Source organism: Palaemon carinicauda, chromosome 37 (genome assembly GCF_036898095.1).
Source record: "Palaemon carinicauda isolate YSFRI2023 chromosome 37, ASM3689809v2, whole genome shotgun sequence".
NCBI classification, from domain to species: domain Eukaryota; kingdom Metazoa; phylum Arthropoda; class Malacostraca; order Decapoda; family Palaemonidae; genus Palaemon; species Palaemon carinicauda.
In genome coordinates, this window is record NC_090761.1 from 69,436,015 (window position 1) to 69,446,591 (window position 10,577).

At 41.2% G+C, this 10,577-nt stretch overlaps 1 long non-coding RNA gene across 1 annotated transcript; it reads left to right on the forward strand.

The window, feature by feature from the left end:
• Positions 1-389: 389 nt before the first annotated feature.
• On the forward strand, positions 390-3,646 carry LOC137629180 (uncharacterized). The gene is made up of 3 exons (XR_011041473.1): positions 390-526; positions 2,043-2,103; positions 3,510-3,646. It is a non-coding gene; the product is annotated as an uncharacterized lncRNA (long non-coding RNA).
• Positions 3,647-10,577: the final 6,931 nt, after the last annotated feature.

The following is a 10,577-nucleotide window of genomic DNA, read 5'->3' on the forward strand; positions in this document are numbered from 1 at the left end:
CTGAAGATATTTTTTTAATATTCTTAATATTTAACAGTAAAATACATGGACATACAATGTTCTTGGTAACACTGACACGCCAATTATTTTGTTTAAGCCAATTGCAGGGTTGCCATGCGTACAATAATTATCGTACATGTACGATTATTTTGAGTCCGGTACGATATACGATACATACCTTAGGTACATATAATGTATGTGTGTGTGTTTAATTAAACAATTATACTAAAATATTTTGAAATAAGTCAATCATGTAACTCCCTAATAATTATATTGAAACTGTGTACGATAATTTTGGTTGAAAAACGACAATTTTAAGGCTCATGTACGATAATCCAGTTGAAATAATCTGGCAACCTGGCCAATTGTTGACATTTTCGTTAAGTTGGTATCACTGCAAAGTCGACCATTCAAACACCCGTGAAGTTTCACTCAATGAAATTCATCAGTATTTTCTTATAATGGAGGCATTTCTGCTATATTAACTGACGATAATAGGGTAACAAGATGGTGGAGACATTAGAAGGTAAGAATTAGACGAATTTCATAATGTGGTTTTGAGTAAAATGCTTTGTAATGGGGTACACCACCCTTTCCGTTTGCTGTCTTTGCACTTTCCTCAGCTGATCAATGATATTTTACTACTTTATACTTTAATGGCTGTTTTTCTGACCCTGTAAAAAATCCTACTCTCTGCAGGGTAATTCATAATTAATTTAACCGTATATATTTCAAGGCATTCAGCATTTCAGACCGCATATTGCTCCGAGCAATTAACGAGCAATTTGCTCGTTAATTATCAAATCCTCATTATTATCCTGAAAGCCTTAATATCGGTAAAAGTTTTTTTTAAATTAGAAAATATCACATCCGGAACTCTAATACCTTAAGATCTAAAGTCTTCCGGATGTGTGATAGGAGATTATTGTATAGTCTCGGTGTCGCATATTTGAATAGCTTAAATGTAGGTACTTAACTAATAGTTAAAACATTAGGGAAACTGAGATAAGTAACAGTTAGAATGTAAGGCCCATGAATTTTTGGCGGATAGATTACAATGGTACGTGTGTAGGTCGTTGGGAAACCATTCCTGCTGCTCACATAGAAAACGAGAATCTTTCCTATCGTCGTTGCCCATATTTTATAGTATCTACGGGAAGATTGGTTAATAAACTAACGCTAATTTTTCACTGACTGGTCTGCGCTCCACCGTGGCTGGCTACGCTCGTAATTAAACGGGGTTGTGTTTGATAGCGGCCACCGCTCTGTAAGATGACGGCTGACCAAGAATGCAGCAGTGTAAGGGGAGTTGCAGGGCGGCGTTTGGCGTCCCCGTTAGGTAGGTAGGTAGGTAAGGACACAACTTTTATGTTAGGTTAGGTAGGGAAGTTTAGGTTAGTTGGTGTCCATTTTCTATGCATGGAGGAGAAACTGGCCGCTGATTTACAAAAGCTCCCAATTAAATACTACTTCATTGCTCTTCTGTTCTGCAAGGCGGTACGTGTTGCGCTACACACGTGAGCCTAGTGGGCAAGTATTTTGATGGGCAAAACACAGGTGACACAACGTTATGCATACTACCCCATTACTTTATGCCTTAGAGCAGAATGGGTTTAATTATAATTACGGACGGGAAAAGCTTTCCTACTATAAAACTACTTGCTCCTACAGAAAAACGCCTGTTTTCTTCGAAAATGACACTTATTTTTACCGTTAATAAATACTTGGTGAAATATACATATATCTACATCTGTCGAAAATGGAAGACTCCCAATGGGAACCCGTGGTTTTGGGTGGGGAAAAGGGTATATAATGGTAAAACAAACCTTTTTTTCTCTTTACATTATTTTCTTGGACTTTTGTTTTAAGGAACATTGCAAAGGCATATTGGGTTGATTCACGCCAGTGTTTGTTTAGATTGTTTTAATATTTCGTGTTAGTTTCTAATTTTGATAACTTTTTGTAAATTCTCATTGGTTGAAATTCGTGCTTATCAATATTGCTTCAACTATAATGCTAATTTTATTCTGCTTTCTTTCCAGGACGTGTCCTAGAAGATTGGACAAGAGCTCGCTTGTCATCGGGTGTTCCATATTATGTGAAGTAAGTGTTACTTTTCGTGTAATCCTATATTTGATACACTACTATATATCAGTTTAGTGAGATCTGTGTTACTGTATGTACATGAGTCATGGTATGGCAATGAAACAATGTCTAACAGATTTTTTATATTTGAGAGCAAAGCCCACAGAAGAATATTGGGAGTTAAAAGGGCAGGACACGATTAAAAACAAAACTATAAGAGAGATTACTCAAGTGCCATATGTGAATGAGATTCTGTACTTTATACATTTTGGTAATCTCTGAAAGGGGAGTTTGGATGTATGCAACTGCAAAGTGTAAACACTAAATATTCCAGCTTATAGTAGGTTAACCAAAAATCTTATAGTAAATATTCTATCCGTTTTGCTACCCCCAATTATAGTCTTATTAGGAATTCAAGTTTATGGAAGGTGACCACAAAATGTTACCCTATCCTGTGCAAATGCAAACTTAGGTCAATAAAATCTAGGAAATTAAAGTAAATACGAATAAAAGCTGTCAAGTATGAGCCTTATCTCTTGTGAATACTGTTTAAAACTTTCTAACTGGCAGGGACTATAATATGTACTGTATTGTATATCAGGACATTATTAATTTTCGTAACCATTCATGTTCAACATCTCACATCCCAAACTGCCCTGATGATTAACGATTTTTTACTCGAAAAGTTTTTTTGCTTTAGCATTTGCCTTTGTAAACATGAATCGCACTGGGGAAATTTGTAAAATACTTACCTGTAAGTGCTTCAGGCAAATTCATTCCTTTTTATTTTTACGAGTCTCATACAAGCCTTAAACGCTCTGTTTTTCTGTGGTGAATATCAGTTTACTCTGTACAAACAAATTAGTGGTAGTACGACCCACAAAAATTCAAGTAATGTCCCCATAGTTCCCCATAAGAAAGACTGGTCTATTTAGATATGTCTTTTATTACAGGACCCAGAAACCACAAGGTTTTTATAGGCTTTGAAATTTTGCCTCGTAAAAATAATTACTTATTTTCCCCCGTCTTGACGAGAACTGAGACTGAGAAAAATTAAGAATTGGTACCTCCTAGCATGCTACTTGCCATTAACTGCTAGATTGCCTCATTGTTTTAATTGGGTCTTGTATCGTTTGAAAGGAAAGAAAATGTGAACTCTTTTTATTAATTTCTGGAGTAAACATGGATTAAAGGAGCTTCGGAAAATTAATCAATATACACATTAGGGGGTTTCTTAGACATAAGTAGTTATTGAGTTATTTTCAAGTTAAAATATTCGTAAACTAAAAAATTAACAAATTGAGTTTTTTTATACAACTTTAATTATTTTCTGCAATAAAAGAACTTTGCATATGGTTTTAGTGTAATGGATATATATTTCATGCTAGTTAGTATTTCCACTAACATGTAGTGTGTTTTCTCAGCCACTCTCTTGGAGTTACGCAATGGGATCATCCAGAATATATTCGTATCATGGAGGAGGTTCTATCTGCTAACTCTGTTAAATATGCTGCCTATCGCACCGCATGCAAGCTACGCCGACTTCAGACGAGATTAAAATGTAAGTTGGTTGTTTTTTGTTCTACAGGGTTACTTATTTTATTGTGTCAATATATTTTGTACTTGTTAAATTTGTATATAAGAAGGGCCTTAACCCTTTTACCCCCAGGCTATTTGGAACTTTCCAACCCTTAACCCCCAGTTGTTATTTTTTTTTCAAGCACATTTTGCAGTATATATTTTTTTTAAATTGCTCTAACAGCCTTAATTTTTGTCATAGAGAGGTCAGGTTGGTCTCATTCTCTTGGAAAATGTCTGAAGTTTCTCAAAAAATTATCAAAACAATGCAAAAAAAAAATTTGTTCCGTAACCGAAATACAAACCACACTATTTACATAGGGTATTACTTTCGGCGTAGCTGAAATTGGCGAGCCATTAGATTTATAACAAGGGTTAACTATCCCCGCGCTAGGTAGCAGGGGTAGGGGAGGGGTAGCTTGCTATCCCTCCCCCCTCACACACCGGTGAAATGTCTCACTTCACTTTTGGCTTGGACGATGTGCAGACATGTCTGTCTTTCGTCCTCGCTTGGCAGCCATTTAATGTTTTGTCTTTACTTAATTACTTACTTTTTTTATACTCAATCTATATGTAAGCAGATTTTAATTTTTATGTATATATTTGAGTATAGAAATCAGTAAGTTTCCTTTTCAGTGTTCGTGCTGTGTGCGCGTCGTGTACCATATCACCGTGTAGCCCGACAGCAGTCAGGCCGCCACGGTGTAATTTCATGGATCGCGATCTCTTCCTTGGTCCTTCGGCTCCTTCGGGCGCCGTGGGGAGTCGTCATCGCTGGACTTATTTGTTTCTCTGCTGCTCCTCCTTTCCTACTGGGAATGTGGGTTTCAGCGGGGGAGACATGAGAGTGTAGTTTGACTACGGTCTCTCTCTCTCTCTCTCTCTCTTGAGGTCGTTTACCCTTTACTACGTACTACCTTTACTACGTACTATGGTAGCTTCCTTCCCGTGTCGGGTGGAGTTGCTTCGCCGTACATTTTATCTCAATTTTTTTTTTTTTTTATGAAATTTTCAGCTTTTGTAGAACGCTTCCTTTCGTGGTTTTTCGTTCTTACTTTTAGTGAACATTCTTAATTGAATTACATAATTATATTGTTATAATTCTGTTTTTGTTACAGTTCTCCACCCTTCCCAGTTCCCCGTGAGTGTAAGTGGGGTTGAGGGCTCATGCCTGTTGTGTAATTCTTGTGTTTTTTTTTTTCCCCTCGGGATTCCTCTTCGGAGTCTTCCCAGTTATTTTCACAGTTAACGATCTAGTTTTTCATTTGCCTAATGTGACAACGAAGCAGAGCTGTCTTGTTGGGGCCTGGGGAGTCTGCTGTTGCTGCCTCCTTTATAGGACTTTGTCAGGGGCGTGTCTCCTTCTCCTGGAAGTTCTCCCGTGACAACTGTCAGCTCTTCAGTTCATCTTAGAACTCTCAGGAGGTTCGCCTCCTTGGGTGGGTAACTTCCCTTCCGAGGGAAGGTTCCCTGCCCAGGTTAGAGTTTTTTTTTCCCTTCTGGGAGGAACTTCTCTTACCTTAATTATTATTATTATTATTAGTATTATTTGTTCCTGGTCCTCCGGCGGTTAAGCTCTTGGTGCTGAGCGACCGCTTTTGTAACCTTGCTCAAGGAGCTGAGCGGTTGCAAGCTCGGACCATGGAATTCGTGCGACTATGCTCTTGGTGCTGAGCGTCGCACCTGCAGGTACGCTCAAGGGGCTGAGCAGCTGTACGAGCCCCTCTTCAGAGGATTGCTCTTTATAGGTCAATTGCTGGCCCTTCGGTCCTTGGGCTCCTTCTTCAGTCTCTTCTACGAAGTGTTTCCTCTCTCGTTCACGAGGGAGGACACTCATAGAGACTCCTTTTCGGAGGACTCCTTCTGCTGTTGTTGCTGAAGGCTCAGTCCCCTTCGGGGGGCAGCTGAGTCCTACGGTCTCCCCTGCGAGTGCTTCTCCCCCAGGGGGGAGTTCACCACAGAGACTCCTCTTTGAAGGTCTCCTTCTGCTGTTGTTGCTGAAGGCTCAGTCCCCTTGGGGGGGGCAGCTGAGTCCTACGGTCTCTCCTACAAGTGCTTCTCCCCCGGGGGGAGTTCACCACAGAGACTCCTCTTCGGAGGACTCCTCCTGCTGTTGTTGCTGAGGGCGCAGTTCCCTTCAGGGACAGCTGATGCCAACGGTCTCTCCTGCAAGTGACTCTTCTCCTCGGGGGAGTTCACTATCAGAGACTCCTCTTCGGAGGTCTGAGGATGGGGCTCCTGTCCAAGGTCGTCTTCATCTTCATTCGACGTTCTCCGCAGAGGATCCTCCTCGACGAGTACCGACCATTGCAGCTGCTTCTCCGTCCCTCAGAAGATCGTTCGCGATCTCCGACTCCTGCCAGACCTTCTAGTCTTCATCTCCGTTCCTGGACGCAGATGCGCAGTGGGCGCCTACGCACCTCATTTCCAACGGGCACCGGTCCCTTCGGGGCAAAGGGGCTTATTCTACAATGTGGGTAAGTCCCTTAAGTGCCAGGTTTTACCTGCGCACCAACGATCTCCAGCGCATAGTAGCGCTCTAGCGCTCGCCTGCTGTGGACCACGATCTCCTGTAGTTGAGTCTCGCCGTAGATCTTCTGGTCGCCAGCGCTCACCTGTGATTCTGAGACCTTCTGTGCGCCAGCTCTCTTCAGCTCGCCAGCGCACATTTGCGCGCCCTTTTCCTGCTACGCGCCATGGGCGCCAACGGTCTCTTGAACGCCCACGATCGCCTGCTTGCCAGCGCGCATCGGCACTCCCCTTCCTGATGTACGCAATTTGCTTCCAATTTGCTTCCAATCATCTTTTCTGAGAGGTCCTGCTAACTTATCCGAAGATGGATTAGCAACAAAGTCATCTAGGTTAAACGACATGATTAATTATTAATAGTAAACAATAAAAAGAATACAGGGAAAGAATCAAATGAAATTATTGAACTAGCACTCGATAGACAAGGACGGCCGGGTCGTAAAACAGAAACAGCCCTTCGATAACTAGACAGACCCTCATTAATGTCTCGTTATACCCTTAGTCCTATGCCCAAGATTATTGTTCGTGTGAGACTGAGACAAACACAAGTTTGTATAAACGATACTTGAAAAAGATACTTGTTAAGGATTCATAGATGGAGTGTTCGCGTCTGAGTCACCGACAATCACATACCGCGTAAAGATACTTGAATAAGATTTTTAATGATACTGGAGAAACATGAGAGGCTTGGGGAAAAAAAATGGACACTCCGATACTTGGAACGATAAATGATACTTGATATAAAGATACACAAACAATAATGATCCGTACACACGGAATGGAGAGCGAAAGTAAGCACTTATTAGCTAACCCTAACGCTGATAAAGTTTACTAGTGAGGGCTGTGAACACTTTAAACTGAGTAAACTCTATGACTGCTACTTACTGCACTTGATCTAACATATGTGGTGTGGCGGTACAAAGTGCAATACCAAACGAGTCACAACTTGGGTGTTAGAATGTGAAAATAAAAAAAAATAAATATAATTGCATACCGAATACCCAAGGTATAACAAAAATTAAAAGTGAAGAAACGCAAGGGAACGCATGTAGCTGTGGTATGCTGGGAATGGAGAGTTCAAATAATATTTCAGTAACATAACCTTAATTTAATTCAGTGCACAGTAAACATATACATATAAAGTAAACATAATACACAAAATAATACACAAATATAAAGATAATATAACTGTCCTAATACTGGACAACACACTGGTGAGATAAGGGGATTAAGAGGTGCAGGTTACAAAATACTTAGCCGAAAAAGCCGACCAGCAGAGAAGTTCACAAAAACGATACATAGACGAGACACAATACAGGTGAGGGAGGCAGACTTGTAGCAGTGGGTAGCATCCCGGACAGTGACGTTGTTTAATTTACGGAAATCTGTACACATCCGGTAAGTTTGATTAGGTTTAGGAACCAAGATACAGGGTGAAGCCCAGGGAGACTGACTAGGTACGGCTAGATTATGATCAAGAAGATACTGTACTTCTTGTTTGAGGATTTCAGTCTTGACAGGGTTAAGGTGATAAGGACGTTGTCTAATGGGAGGTTGGTTTGGTTCTTTTAATTGAATGTCATGTTTAAGAATATTGCAAGAGCCTGGATGTTCTGAGGTAATAGTTGGAAATTGTTTTAGCAAGTGAATTATCTGCTGTTTTTGACAAGGGTTAAGCCCACAAAAATACTCATCAGACTGAAGCAATAGTTCTTGATTCAATGAGGCACTGGTAGGCAAGGGAAAGTCAATGGATTGGGTGCCTTCGTTTTCCTCGGACAAAGTCACTGCCACAGGAGCTACATCAACATTAATGGTTACAAGAGTCACTGGCAAACTGCTGGTACCCTCCTCTGGTGGTCTGGAAAGGTAGGACTTTATCAGATTAATATGTACCAACTGCTGTTTTTTACGTCGGTCTGGGGTTTCAAGAACATAGTTAAGTGGTCCCAGCCGTTCTTTAATTTTATATGGCCCTAAAAACCTCTTTTGCATTGGGCTCCCTGTTATAGGTAGAAAAGCCAAAACCAAATCCCCTGGATTAAATGTTCTACTTTTCGTTTTCTTGTCATACTGTGCTTTATATCTGCCTTGGAGCCGGGACAAGTGGGACTTAGAAAACTTACGTACTTCCTGTAATTTACTTTGTAGATTTTTAACATATGCATTTACATTAGTGTGACTGTCTGACTGGGGCATGAACCACTGATCTTTCAATATTTTTAAGGGTCCCCTTATGGGTCGCCCATATAACAACTCAAAAGGTGAGAAACCCATAGATTCGTGATTGGCTTCCCGAATAGAAAAAAGTAACCAATCTAAGTTAGTGTCCCAACTTGCTCCAGTCTCCAGGCAGTATTTTCGTAGCATGGATTTTAGGGTCTGGTGGTACCTTTCCAGACACCCCTGCGATTGTGGATGGTAGGCTGAGGAGACAACATGTTTGATTCCCAGTTCAGTAAGGACCTGTTGAAAGAGAGCACTTGTAAAGTTAGTACCTTGATCGGATTGGATCTGACAGGGGATTCCTTTAGAGGTGAACATAGATAACAAAGGTGCAATTACAGATTTGGCAGTGATGGATTTAAGGGGGAATGCCTCAGGATAACGGGTGGTCACATCGACTACAGTTAAAAGATATTCGTTTCCTTTCTTTGTCCTAGGTAGGGGGCCGACACAATCAATGATTATTTTATTGAAAGGCTCTTCTTTGATAGAAATTGTCTTGAGGGGAGCCTTGGGAATGTTTTGATTAGGCTTACCCGCTACCTGGCAAATGTGACAGGTCCGCACGAAACTGGAAATGTCCTTTCGCATCCCCGGCCAGTAAAAATGTTCCAATACTTTGAGATAAGTCTTCCTGATACCTAGATGTCCTGCAAAACCATCATGAGCTAATTTGATGACACTATTCCGAACCGATGTAGGAAGGACTATTTGATGAGTTTCTGACCAGGACTGCAACTTATTGTGGGTAGGTGGTCTGTATGCTCTCATTAAAACTCCATCTTCAAAATAAAAGCATGGAGTGGTGTCTATATCTGTTTTGTCGGTAGCTGTGTGAAGTAAATGAGAAAGTGTGTGATCCTGCTGTTGTGCCTGAATGAGTTCTGCTTTGTTCATGGCCCTGTTTATCAGATCATCCTTCCCAAAGGATGGAGGAGTAGTAGGTAAAGATGGAGTTAAGGATGAAGAATTAGCGGAGGGAGCAGTTAAGACCTTACTTTGAGACCGGGTGACAGCACAGGCAGGGAAAAGGTGGGGAAGTCTTTCATCCAGATCATGTGTAGGACTAACAGGTAAAGGTTGGTCTACTGTCTTCACTGGAGGAACTGTTAGGGTACCTGCGAGATCATTACCTAGTAGAAACTGAATTCCGAGTACAGGCAAGGAGTCTTGACGTATGGCTACTTTAACAGGGGAGGATAGAAGGTCACATTCAAGATAAATTTCTGCTAGGGGATAAGACGTTTGACAAGTTAGATCAGACAGTAAAACTTTTTCACCGGTGTAAGAATCAGAAATGTTCGGAATGACATTGGATAATAGAATGGACTGGGCTGCACCCGTGTCTCTAAGTAAGGTAATAGGGTACTTATGATCACCCTTACATATCGACACAAATCCTTGAGAGATAAAAGGGTCAAAGAGAGAGAGATTAGGACCAGGCACATTTGAGGCTGCTATTGGCTTAGAAGAAGTGACTGTGTGTTTGGTGTTAGAGCTTTTGGACACTTTACACCCAGGATGACGACACTCTTGGATCATATGCCCGGGTTTCTTACAATAATTACAGGTTACTGGCTGGGGAGCAGGACGTGAACTGTTGCCTCCTAAACCTCGCCCCACTCCTGCAAGGTGTTCACCAGAGGGGGTTTTCACACTGGGGCTCTGCCTACGAGCTCCACTCCCCCACGTGTCTATCATCAACGCCTGAGCATCCACTAACTCTGCTGCTCGGATCAGCTCCTTCTCACCCCTTTCCTCCACATATCTCACCAAGTGGAAGGGAAGCTTATTCTTCCACTCCTCCAAGACAACAGCATTAACTAGTTCTGAAAATGTTGTTACATTAATAGCCTCAAGCCACTTTTTACACTGTCTCAATTTATCAGTGGCAAATTCAACATAAGTTTGGGTATGGGACTTGGTTAAGGATCGGAATTTCAGTCGGCAGCCGTCAGGAGTAAGAGCATAGGCATACAAGACCTGTTTCTTAACAAAATCATAATCCTCAGGCCTATCTAAACTGTTATATACCCTAAGAGCCTTTCCTGTTAATTTTGGAGTTAGGATGGTAAGCCATTCATCCTTTGGCCATTCTAGTTTGTTAGCAATAATCTCGAAAGTTTTAAAGTACCCATCAACATCATCTTCAGAAAAAC